This window comes from Microtus oregoni, unplaced genomic scaffold (assembly GCF_018167655.1).
Source record: "Microtus oregoni isolate MIOR12 unplaced genomic scaffold, Mior012 000105F_ref0000443, whole genome shotgun sequence".
NCBI classification, from domain to species: domain Eukaryota; kingdom Metazoa; phylum Chordata; class Mammalia; order Rodentia; family Cricetidae; genus Microtus; species Microtus oregoni.
In genome coordinates, this window is record NW_024544720.1 from 3239923 (window position 1) to 3253077 (window position 13155).

At 39.2% G+C, this 13155-nt stretch overlaps 1 protein-coding gene across 1 annotated transcript in view; it reads left to right on the forward strand.

Annotated features, from left to right (window-relative positions):
- LOC121443342 (GREB1-like protein) overlaps window positions 1-13155 on the forward strand; it is a 253801-nt gene that overhangs the window by 157757 nt on the left and 82889 nt on the right. The gene's annotated exons all lie outside the window — the stretch shown is intronic.

Consider the following 13155-nt stretch of genomic DNA (forward strand, 5'->3'; position numbering starts at 1 on the left):
TTCTTAGCTGGTTTGAGTGAGACATTGTCAGATAAAATACTATTTGAGTATTACTAGGATACCATTTGAGTTATCTTACAGTAAAAACCCAGCATTGATATGGCTAAGTCTCTGGGGGACCAGGGCTTACTTACATCTCAATAGTCCTACCATTATAGACAATGAAGAAAAACACTGACGGTTGGCAGAAAATTTAGCTTAAGCATAGAGTGGGATCTGTCAGTAGAGAGTATGTAGAAATCAGACACCACAGCTATGGTGTAGCACTTACTGGAATACATTCATGAAGACTAAAATCTTAGGATAGACCTCCATTTAACCCAAATACCTGCCCTTAGAATTCAGGGAACCCCATGGAAGAGGAGGCACAAAGAGTGTAAGAGCCAGAGGGGACAGAGGATACCAAGAAAGCCAGGCCCTCTAAAGTAAAAACAAACACAAAACTGTGAGATGACAAAAGAGAATAGCACACTTGCTGAATATGAGACAAGGCTCCTGGATGGATTGTGTGTCCCAGTGGATGAAGCCAGGATCTGGTTTTCAATGCTACAAGACAGGAGCTCAGTTACAAATAACTAGATAAAAAATCTTTTCTTTGTGGTGTTTAGCACATTTTCTATTAAATATTTTCATTTATTTTACATACCAACCACAGTTTCCCATCTCTCTTCTCTTCCTGTTCCCTCTCCCCACCTCACATCTACCCGCCCCCCCCCACACACACACACACATCCACTCCTCCACCCATGGGAATCAACAAAGCATGTCAGATCAAGTTGAGACAGGACCATCTCCTCCTTCCCCCACATCAAGGCTGGGTGAGACAACCCAACATGGGGAATAGGTTCCAAAAAGCCAGCTCATGCACCAAGGACTGGTCCTGATCCCACTGCTAGGTGCCCCATGAACAGATCAAGCTCCATAACTGTCATCCATATGCAGAGCCTAGGTCAGTCCCATGCAGCTCACTAGCTGTCAGTCCAGAGTTTGCAATCTCCCACTAGCTCAGGTCAGTGTTTCCCCATCATGATAGACCCCCTTGGATGTACAATCCCTCCTCCCTCTCATCAGCTGGACTCCCAGAACTCCAACTAGTGCTTGACTGTGGATCTCTGCCTCTGCCTCCGTCAATTACTAGATGAAGGCTCTCTGTTGACAATTAAGATAGTAACCAGTCTGATTATTGGAGGCCAGTTCAGGCACCCTCTCCACTATTGCTATGAGTTTTAGCAACAGTCATCCTTGTGGATTCCTGAGAGTTTTCCTGGCACCAGGCTTCTTCCTAACTCCAAAATAGCCCCGTCTAACAAGCTACCTCTTTCATTACTCTCCCCCTCTGTCCCACTCCCAACGCGACCAACCCAATCCCTCATATTCCAATCCCTCCATCCCTTCCTGTAAGCAGAGGCCACTCATTTGTTTCCTGGCCATGTAGACCCTTAATAATCACACAGTAACTATATTAATTGCAATACTGTTTGGACAATAGCTTAAGTATATTTTTAGCTAGCTCTTACACCTTAAATTAACCCATTTCTATTATTTTATGTTCTACCACAAGGCTCATGGTTTACCAGTAAGGTTCCCAAGCATCTGTCTTCTTGAGTGGCTACATGGCATCTCCTTGACTCCACCTTCTCTCTCTCTCTCTCTCTCTCTCTCTCTCTCTCTCTCTCTCTCTCTTCCCTGGCTATATTCTGCCCTGGAATTGACCCAAAACAGTTTCTTTATTAACCAATGGTAATAAAACATATTCACAGCATATAGAAGGGAACCCCACATCACCTCCCCTTTTCTGTCTAAATAAAAAGGAAGGTTTTAACTTTAACATAGCAAGATTATATACAACAAAACAGTTATCAAGCAAGAATTATAGTTATAATATTTATATCTACTTTATCTTTTATCATAACTAAGGAAAACTATAATTATAACTATCTATTCTTTAACTCTATCAAAGACCCCAGAAGTTAACCTAAGTTAACAGGAAGTGCATTTTAAGTAACTTCCAAAACTCTAGAATTGACAGAGATAGCTCACTGCCTTGGCAGTCACCCAAAGTTCTTCTGTAACATTGGGGCATCCATCTTACCCTATAGACCCATAGTATCTGGCAGATTTTTCTGTTAAGTGGGAAATTTCAAAGACAGTTACGTCTATATAAGCAGTTTGTCAGTCACATTCTTCTGTGTCCTGAAGAATGTCTAGAAGACTCTTTCATGAAGCAAGAACCCTGAAGGACTGTCTCAGCTTCTTTAGGCAACTTCAGCAGTCATTATTCTGTGGGTTCTGCAAGTCTAGTTTACATAGCATAGCACCAAGCAATCCAGGCAAGTGCAATGTTTAGCTTTGTCACATAAAAGACAAATTCCATAACAAGTTTCTTCAGTGTCCATCATCCTTTTGAAGTAGATTGGTGCTGCCAGGAGCAGATGTGTCTCATTGTCATGTAAAGTCCTAAGCTCTTAAAACATTTTAAATGCCATATTCTGTAGTCTTTGAAAGATCTGAAGAATATCTATCCATCTGAAATACATCTCTGTAATCTATAAAACCTAACTAACATGACTACAAACTTGACTATTATAGATAATTATCTATAAACCTGTATTTCTTAATTATACATTACATTTTTAATGATCTGCACAAACACAGTACCTTAATAAAGAGCAGAAATATATACACAGTATAACAAAATTGACCTTAAGACCAAGATCCATACCAATGCAAAGCATTGATCTCTGTAGCATGTCCCCCTTTAAATGTAAACAAACCTTTATAAACAATCATTTAGGGAAGTCGCGCATTGTTTTTTAGACCACTTTCTGCTGATTTGAGGATGCTGTTAATCAAGTTCTCGTGGGGTCTCCTATGTGGTAGGTCCATCTCAGCCAGCAATCCTGAAGCTGTTATGGATGTTGGACCATCTGGGTCATTGTTTCAGAGGATCTTGTTAGATCAAACCATATTAGCCAGTAAGGAACCCACAGCTTTTTATTACCTGTGGAAACAAAAGCAGAACCTCTCTTCCAAAGCAACATATCCTTAGATCCAAATTTTAAAGTCAAGATACCTTTAAAGTATATATGTTGGTTTAACTTAGCAGCCCTCAAAATCAAATCTCTCTCTGTAGTCAAAAAATTTAAAGAAAACACGGTAATATATATAATCCAGACTCTGTGTATATTTCATCTTTACATGGCTTGTTTTTTTAACTCCTTAATATATGACTGTCTGTACATGGTCTCTTTAAAGACTTTGTCTTATTATTTTTTTAAAAACTATTTGTTTTTTTATAATTGTCTATACTCTCTTTTTCTCCCTCTCAAGCCTATGTACATTTTTAAACATACTGTGACCCATTAAGAGGTTTATTTGTGTCTGAATTTGTCTTTATTGCATATCTGTAATTATTTTCTGATCAGGAGCACTTTTAAAATGGTAAGCAGCTTAGTTGCAGTGGCCCTGGATGCTGGTTCCACCTCTCTCTGCCTTTTAATATGGTGGAGGTACATTCTGTGGAACTGCCAGGTAGGAGCTGTCCTCGTCACTTCAACTCTGGATAACACCATGTAGCATATACATGCCTTTTATCTGAGTAAAATCTAAAGCTGTCATGCAGCACACTGCATGGCCTGGATGTGGGAATCTGCCATGCTCTCCTTCCCGTGTACTCCTAGCAGACTTGATCCTGCCACCTGACCAGGCAGGGAGTGCTGCACCATGGGCATGAGCTCAGCTTCTTTCCTCCCAACTCCAGTGGGCACACAAGAACCTAGACCCAAAGTGGGTGGTAGACATCAGCCACAGATGTTTGGGTGCCATTCTGTAGGCAGAGATTGTTTGTTCATTCCCAGCTGCCCAGACCTGAAATAATCATAAAGAAACTATCTTAGTTGCAATACTGTTTGGCCAATAGCTTAAACATATTTTTAGCTAGCTCTTACATCTTAAATTAACCCATTTCTATTGTTTTATATTTATCATGAGGCTTGTGGTTTACCAGTAAGATTCCTGTGTGTCTGTCTCCTTGCCTCCACCTACTTTCTCTATATATCCCTTCCAGCCTGGCTATATTCTGCCCTACAATAGGCCCAAAGAAGTTTCTTTATTAACCAATGGTAATACAACATGTTCAGAGCATAAAGAAAGGAGTCCCCCATCACCCTCCCCTCCACCAACCCAACCCCACCCCAAGTTTACCCAGGAGATCTCATCTAGTTCCCCTTTCCAGGGAAATCTATGCATACATAGGTTGTAATTAGTGGTTTTGATCTTAGCCATTCTGACAGTGTAAGATGGTATCTCAGTGATGTTCTGATTTGCATTTCTCTGGTTCCGAAGGATGTTGAACAATTCTTTAAGTGTATCTCAGCCATTTGAGATTCTTCTGTTGAAAATTCTCTGTTTAAATCTGTATCCCATTTTTATATTGGAGTATTTGGTATTTTGATGTCTAGTTTCTTGAGTTCTTTATATATTTTGATGAACAGCCCTCTGTCAGATGTGGAGTTGATTTCCCATTCTGTAAGCTGCTGGTTTGTCTTGTTGACTGTGTCCTTTGCCTTATAGAAGTTTCTCAGTTTCAGGAGGTCTCATTTATTAATTGTCTATCTCAGTGTCTGTGCTCCTGGTGCTATATTCAGGAAGTTGTCTCCTGTGCCAATATGTTCAAGACTACTTCCCTCTCTCTCTTCTATCAGGTTCAGTGTAACTGGATTTATGTTGAGGTCTTTGATCTGCTTGGGATTTAATTTTGTGTAAAGTGATAGATATGGATCTATTTGCATTCCTCTACATGTGAACATCCCATTATGCCAGCACTGTTTATTGAAGATATTTTCTTTTTTCCATTGTATAAGTTTGGCTTCTTTACCAAAAATCAGATGTTCATAAATATGGGGATTTACATCAGGGTCTTCGATTCAATTCCATTGTTCAACCTGTCCATTTTAATGTCAATACCATGCTTTTTATTTTTATTATTATTATTATTATTATCATTATATATTATAATAATATATTATATTATTATTACCACCAATATTCAGCAAAATCTGCCTGACCCTAAATTAAAATGTCTAACTTTTAAAGTGTCCAGGACATTTCGATAGAGCCTATAACCTAAGATGGCAGACTACTTCTTTCTAAAATAAATGAAAGAAGATCATATCACTAGCTAGTCAAGAAAGAAGAAGGTTGGCATCTGGCTCTTGGCATTGAAAGGGCAGCCTTCATTATGTCAGCAACAGGCCTGCATGGCTGTCCTAGAATATGGTTTTAATGATTTGATGGGTTTATGGTGTGTATTTATTTGCCCTTAGACCTTAGAGATAAAACAATGAAAAATTGAAACTATAGCGTTAAAAATCAACATTTACTTCATTCCAATAAGTACATATTAAGTGTTTGTGTTCTGAGAACCTTATCAGATGTGTCAGGGTTCCAAGACTTGACTAAGAACTCCCATGAGTTAAAACCACTCATGGAGGGATTAAAAAACAATAAACCATGCCAGTTTTACTACAAAGTGGCCTAGACATAGAAATAGCAAGCTGTCCCCCAAAGTAATGAAGAATATTAAAATGTCATAAGCACTAATATAATCTTAATTATCCCAGGAAATATATTTTGAAAACATATTTTTGTTATGAAAGAAGTCAGTCTTTTGCAAAGATTCAGGCTTCATCAAAGGATCCCCTAGTACCCTGAGGAGACATGAGCTAGAAAAGGAGAGAAGGTCACTGGCTGACTCACAGGAAACGCAAGTGGCCAAATGTTATTTCAATATTCTTGTGTGGGGGTGTAAGAGGTGATTTGACCATGAAATTCATTGTTAGCCGATTTAGGTGCAATCTAGATAGGTTACTACAAGAAAATGCTTTTCTATAGGGCATCATATTGAAGATTTTCATACTGATTCACTTATGTGTGTAGATGTACCAACTATTACTCCTTCTGACACAGACTGGATGGAATAGTCTGTAAGAATTTCCTTTAGCAGTAGGGTAGCATGGCAAATGTTAGGTATATCTTGTTTTCCTGGTAGGTTAAGATTCACCTCTCTATGGATAATTGGGCCACTGGCAGGTTTCTTCTGCTGAAATGTGAATGCTCATGTTGCAGTATTAGAGGAAGGAATTAATTTACAACCTATATGACTCTGTCTTGAGTTCCTCCTGCCAAGCTCCGGCTGTTCTAGCTTGCTGCTGCTCATCCCCTGCATATTTTCATGCAGCAATTTTGTGTCACTGATTATTTCAATTCTAGTCACCAATCCTAGAGGATTATTATGCCATAAGGTGACTCTGTCTTTGGTTACCTTCATTATATACACGTCTCCCCACAAGCACATGTTATAATCAGGACAAGAATTCAAGAACAGATAAAGAAGCATTTCCTAACCTAAAGTCTTTAAATTTCTATATTTCTTCTAAAACCTTTATGGTTATAATTCTTGCAGTTCAGTCAAGGAAACATTTTGAGTTAGTTTTTGTGTATGGTATGAGGTGAGATTCCCAGTTGATGTTTTATATGTGGCTTTCCAGTTGCTGCAGACCATTTGATAAGGGAGGGATGGTTTATTTTGGCTCATGGTTTTAAGAGGTTTGATCTATGATTGTTTAACCTCATAGGGTAAGACAGACTATCCCAGTAGCAGGAATGTGTGGGCAGAGGGAGCTGTTTATTGCATAGCCAGCCAGGAAACAGAGATTGACCTGTTTCGCCAACCCAAGTCTCTCTTCCCAAAGTTCCCATACCTCCCTCAAACAGTGCCATCAAATGGGGAACCACAAACCACACACCCATAGGGGCATTTCAAATTCAACATTCTACCAAAAAGGTGCATGGCCCTCTCTGAATATAAAACACATTTAGTAGTTCCAAAGTCCCCATAAGCATAAGTTCTAATGTTGCTCTGATGTATAAGTCTAAAATTCCTACTGTAATTCAAGCTAGTCTGCCATGGGCCCCTCTAAAATCAAAATAAATGATATACTTTTAATATTCAGTGGCACAGAAAGAATATTCTTATTCTAAAGGGAAGAAGAAGACTATAGAAATAAGAAATGTCAAAGAAGACTTAGAGAAACACAGGAACAGAGTGGGGCAAACCCTGAATCCTGTAGCTCCATGTCTGGCATGCAATGCCATAATTAAGCTCCAGCGGGTTTGTGCAACCCTGTCCTATGGCCTTGGTATTTGCAGACCATATGGCTTCCTCTTGTGAACTGTGTCCACTTGTTGCTTTCAGCTTTCCTTAGCTTAGCAGATATTCTTTGTGTTTGTCATTTCTATAATTCTGGAATATCTATTGCAGCAGGGATTTTACCCTGATAGCTTTATATATCATGATCTTAGAGAGTGGCTGAAGGGGATCCAACCTTGCTACCCATTGCCTAGACCCACAGCTTATCTCTGGAATCTTAGTAGAAGTTACATGACCCCAGTAACCTTTGCATTCTTTATGCCTAAAAAAAAAACCAGGGAGTCAGCAAAGTCTGTCATACCATGTGGACAGGACCAAGGCCCTCCCCCCTGTATCTAGACTGACCCAAGGTCCCTATGGAATGGACTCCAAAGAGCCAGATCATGCACTAGGGATAAATACTGGTTCCACTGCTAGTGGTCCCACAAACTTCCCAAGACACACAACTGTCACCAACATCCAAAAGGCCTAGCCTCGGTCTTATACAGGTTCCCCAGGTTGCAGTCCAGAGTCAGTAAGCTCCCACTAGCTTGGGTCAGTTGTTTCTGTGGTTTCCCTTAGCCCCTTTGTTCATATTATCGCTCCTCCCTCTTTATGGCTGGACTCCAGGAGTTCGGCCCAGTGCTTAGCTGTGGACCTCTGCATCTGCTTCCATCAGTTATTGGATGAAGGTTCTGTGATAACAGTTAAGGTATTGGTCAGTCTGATTGCAGGGGAAGAAGGGTAGTTCAGTCCCCCTCTCCACTATTGCTTAAATTCTTAACTGGGATCATTTTTGTGGATTCCTGGGAGTTTCCCTGGTGCCTGGTTTCTCGCTAACCCCATAATGGATCTCTCTTTCAAGGTATCTCCTTCCTTGCTCTCCCTCTCTGCCCTTCACCTAACTCCACCGTCTCCATCCCTCATGTTCTCCTCCCTGCTCCCCTCCCCACTTCCCTACCATCCTCCCCTGGCCCCCTATGTGGCCACTTTACTAAAGAGGCTTGTCTACTTCCCCTTATGGGGAGGAATCCATGTACGTCTCTCTTAGGGTTCTCCTTGTTTCTTGTCTTCTCTGGGATTGTGATCCATAGGCTGGTTATCCTTTGCTTTATGTCTAATAATGAGTGAGTACATACTGTGTTTGTCTTTTTATGTCTGAGTTACCTCACTCAGGATGGTTTTTTTTGTTTGTTTCTTTTGTTCCATCCATTTGCCTGCAAATTTCAAGATGTCATTGTTGTTTACTGCTGAGTAGTAATCCGTAGTATAAATTACCACATTTTTAAAAAATATTTATTTATTTATTTATTTATACAGTATTCTGTCTGTGTGTATGTCTGAAGGCCAGAAAAGGGCACCAGACCTTAATACAGATGGTTGTGAGCCACCATGTGGTTGCTGGGAATTGAACTCAGGACCTTTGGAAGAGCAGGCAATGCTCTTAACCACTGAGCCATCTCTCCAGCCCCTTACCACATTTTTTTAATCCATTCTTTGGTTGGGGGCATCTAGGTTGTCTACAGGTTCTGGCTATTACCAACAATACTACTATGATCAATAGTTGAATAAATGTCTTTGTGATATGGGTCTGCAACCTTTGGGTATATCCCCAAGATTAGTATTGCTGGGTCTTGAGGTAGATTGATTCCCAATTTTCTGAGAAACTGCCATACTGATTTCCAAAGAAATTGTACAAGTTTGCATTCCCACCAGCAATGGATGAGTGTTCCCCTTATTCCACATCCTCTCCAGCATAAATTATCATTGGTATTTTTGATCTTAGCCATTCTGACAGGTGTAAGATGGTATCTCAGAGTTGTTTTGAATTGCATTTCCTTCATGGCTGAGAAAGAATGTTGAGCGATTCCTGAAGTACCTTTGAGCCATTTGAGATTCCTCTGTTGACAATTCTCTGTTTCAATTGGATTATTTGATATTTTAATATCTAGTTTCTTGAGTTCTTTGTATATTTTTAAGATCAGCCTTCTGTTCGATGAATTGGTGAAGATTTTTTCCCATTCTGTAGGTTACTGTTTTATCTTGTTAACTGTGTCCTTTGACTTACAGAAGCTTCTCAGTTTCAGGAGGTCCCATTTATTAATTGTTGCTCTCAGTGTCTGTGCTACTGGGGTTATGTTTAGGAGCTGGTCTCCTGTGGCAACACGTTCAAAGCTACTTCCCACTTTTTCTTCTATAAGGTTCAGTGTGGCTAGAGTTATGTTGAGGTCTTTGATCCATTTGGACTTGAGTTTTGTGCATGGGGATAGATACAAATCTATTTGTATTCTTCTACATGTTGATGTGCAATTATGCCAGCACCATTTTGAAGAACTTTCTTTTTTCTATTTTATAATTTTAGATTTTTTGTCAAAAATCAGGTGTTCATTGGTGTGTGGATTAATATCAGGGTCTTCTATTTGATTCCATTGGTCCACCTGTCTGGTTCTGTATCAATATCAACCTTCTTTCATTGCCGTAGCTCTATAGTAGAGCTTGAAGTCAGGGATTCTGATGCCTCCAGAAGTTCCTTATTGTACAGGATTGTTTTGGCTATCATGAGTTTTTTGATTTTCTATATGAAGGTGAGTATTATTCTTTCAAGGTGTATGAAGAATTGTGCTGGGATTTTGAGGAGATTGCTTTGAATCTGTAGATTGCTTTTGGTAAGATTGCCATTTTTACTTTGTTGATCCTACTTATCCAATAGCAAGGGAGATCTTTCCATTTTCTGATATCTGTTGTAATAAGAGCGGCGGGGCTGCGTCCCCAGCACCTCGGCCGCCTGCTAGCTTATGCCCCGAAATAATTACACGGACACTGTATTCTTTTAAACACTGCTTGGCCCATTTCTATCTAGCCTCTTCTAGGCTAATTCTCACATATTAATTTAGCCCATTTCTAATCATCTGTGTAGCCCATGAGGTGGCTTACCAGGGAGATTCTAGCCTACGTCCATCCTGGGTCGGAGCTTCATCGTGTGTGTATGCCCAGGCGCGGGGAGCATGGTGTCTCTCTGAGGCGTCTGCTCCCGAGAGGAGAGCTGTCAAATCTGAGCTCACTTCCTCTTCCTCCCAGCATTCTGTTCTGTTTACTCCACCCACCTATGTTTTAACCTATGAGGGCCAAGCAGTTTCTTTATTGCTTAACCAATGAAATCAACAGATTGATATATGACACTCCCACATCAGATATCTTCTTCAATTTTGTTCTTAAAGACTTAAAATTCTTGTCATACAGGTCTTTCACTTGTTTGGTTAGAGTTATCCCAAGATATTTTATGTTGTTTGTGGTTATTATGAAGGGTGAAGTTTTTCTGATTTCTTTCTCACTTCTTTTATCATCTGTATATAGGAGGGTTACTGTTTTTTTTTTTTCAGTTAATCTTGTATCTTGTCACATTACTGAAGGTGTTTATCAGTTGTAGGAGCTCCCTTGTAGAATATTTGGGGTCACTTATGTAAATTATTATCTCATCAGCAAATAGTGAAAGTTTGACTTCTTCATTTCCAGTTTGTATCCCCTTGATTTCCTTTTATTGTCTTATTGCTCTAGCTAGAACTTTAAGTACTATATTAAATAGATATGGAGAGAGTGGAAACCTTGTCTTGTTCCTGATTTCAGTGGGATTGCTGTGAGATTCTCTATATTTAGTTTAATGTTGGCTGTCAGCTTGCTGTATATTGCCTTTATTATGTTTAGCTGTGTTCCTTGTATCCCTGCTCTCTCCAAGACCTTTATCATGAAGGGGTGTTAGATTTTATAAAAGACTTTTTCAGCATCTAATGAGATAATCATGTGGTTTTATTCTTTCAGGTTTTTTTTTATATGGTGGGCTACATTGATGGATTTTCATATGTTGAATCATCCCTGCATCTCTAGGATGAAGTCAACTTGATCATGTTGAATGATTTTTCTGATGTGTTCTTGGACTTAGTTTGCCAGTATTTTATTGAGTATATTTGCATCAATATTCATGAGGGAGATCGGTCTGTAATTCTCTTTCTTAGTTGCATCTTTGTGTGGCTTGGGTACCAGGTTAATTGTTGCCTCATAAAAAGAGTTTGGCAATGTCCCTTCTGTTTCTATGTGTGAAACAATTTGAGAAGTATTGGTATTAGCTCTTCTTTGAGATTCTGGTAGAATTCTGTGCTGAAACTACTAGCCCCTGGGCTTTTAAGCTTGGGAGACTTTTGATAACTGCTTCCATTTCCTATTTAATTGATTATCTGTTCTTGATTTAATTTTGGCATGTAGTACCTGTCCATTTCCTTTAAATTTTCCAATTTTGTGGAGTACAGGTTTTCAAAGTATGACTTAATGATTCTCTGGATTTTCTCTGTGTCTATTGTTTTGTCCCCTTTTCATTTTTGATTTTGTTAATTTTCATATGCTCTCTTTGCTTTTTGGTTAGTTTGGATAAGGGTTTGACTATCTTGTTGATTTTCACAAAGAACCAGCTTTTTGTCTCATTGATTCTTTTTTAAAAATATTTATTTATTTATTTATTATGTATACGATATTCTGTCTGTGTGTATGCCTGCAGGCCAGAAGAGGGCACCAGACCCCATACAGATGGTTGTGAGCCACCATATGGTTGCTGGGAATTGAACTCAGGACCTTTGGAAGAGCAGGCAATGCTCTTAACCTCTGAGCCATCTCTCCAGCCCCTGTCTCATTGATTCTTTGTATTGCTTTCTTTGTTTCTATTTTATTGACTTCAGACCTCAATTTGATTATTTCCTGGTGTCTACTTCTTTTTGTTCTAGAGCTTTCAAGTGTGCTGTTAAGTCACTAACATGAGATTTTTCCAGGTTCTTTATGTAGGCTTAGTGCTATGACGATTCATCTTAGCACTACTTTCATAGTGTACCATAGGTTTGGGTACATTGTGCATTTATTTTTGTTGAATTCTAAGATGTCTTTAATTTCTTTCTTTCTCTCTTCCTTGACCCAGGGGTGATTCAGTTCGATTCATTGTTTGATTTCCATGCCTTTGTGGGATTTCCGTAATGAGGGTTGTTGTTGAATTCTAACTTTAAGCCATGGTAATCTGTCAAGATACAGCGAGTTATTCCAAATTTTTTTGTATCTGTTGAAGTTTGCTTTGCTACTGAGTATGTGGTCAGTTTCTGAGAAGGTTCCATGAGGTCCTGAGAAGAAGGTATATTCTTTTGTGTTTGGGTGGAATGTTCTATAGATGTCTGCTAAATCCATTTGAGTCATGACATCTGCTAGTTCCCTTATTTCTCTGTTAAGTTTCTGTCTGGCAGTTGTGTCCAGTGGTGAGAGTGGGGTGTTGAAGTCTCCCACTATTACTCTGTAGGGTTTGATGTGTAATTTGAGCTTTAGCAATGCTTCTTTTATAAATGTGAGTGCTCTTGTATTGGGGCATAGATGTTTTGATGAATTTTTCCCGTGATAAATATGAAATGTTCTTCATCTCTTTTGACTAATTTTAGTTTTAAGTCGATTTTGTTAGATATTATAATAGCTACACCAGCTTATTTCTTAGGTCCATTTGATTGGAAAATCTTTTCCCAACCGTTTACTCTGAGGTAGTCTGTCTTCAAGTTGAGGTGTGTTTCTTGTATGCAGCAGAAAGATGGATCTTGTTTTCTTATCCATTCTGTTAGCCTGTGTCTTTTTATAGGTAAACTGAAACCATTGATATTAAGGAATATTAATGATCGGTGATTGTTAGTACCTGCAATTTTGGGTTTAGTTGGTGGTGGTGCTATTGTGTGAGGGCTTTCTTTGGGTTTTGCTGCTGTGGGATTATTTTTTGCCTATATTTTTGTGGGTGTAGCTAGCTTCCTTGGATTAGAGTTTTCCTTCTAGTCCTTCCTGTAGGGCTGGATTTGTATGAATAGGTATTGTTTAAATCTGGTTTTGTCATGGAATATCTTGTTTTCTCCGTCTGTGATAATTGAAAGCTTTGCTAGGTATAGTAGTCTGGATTGGCA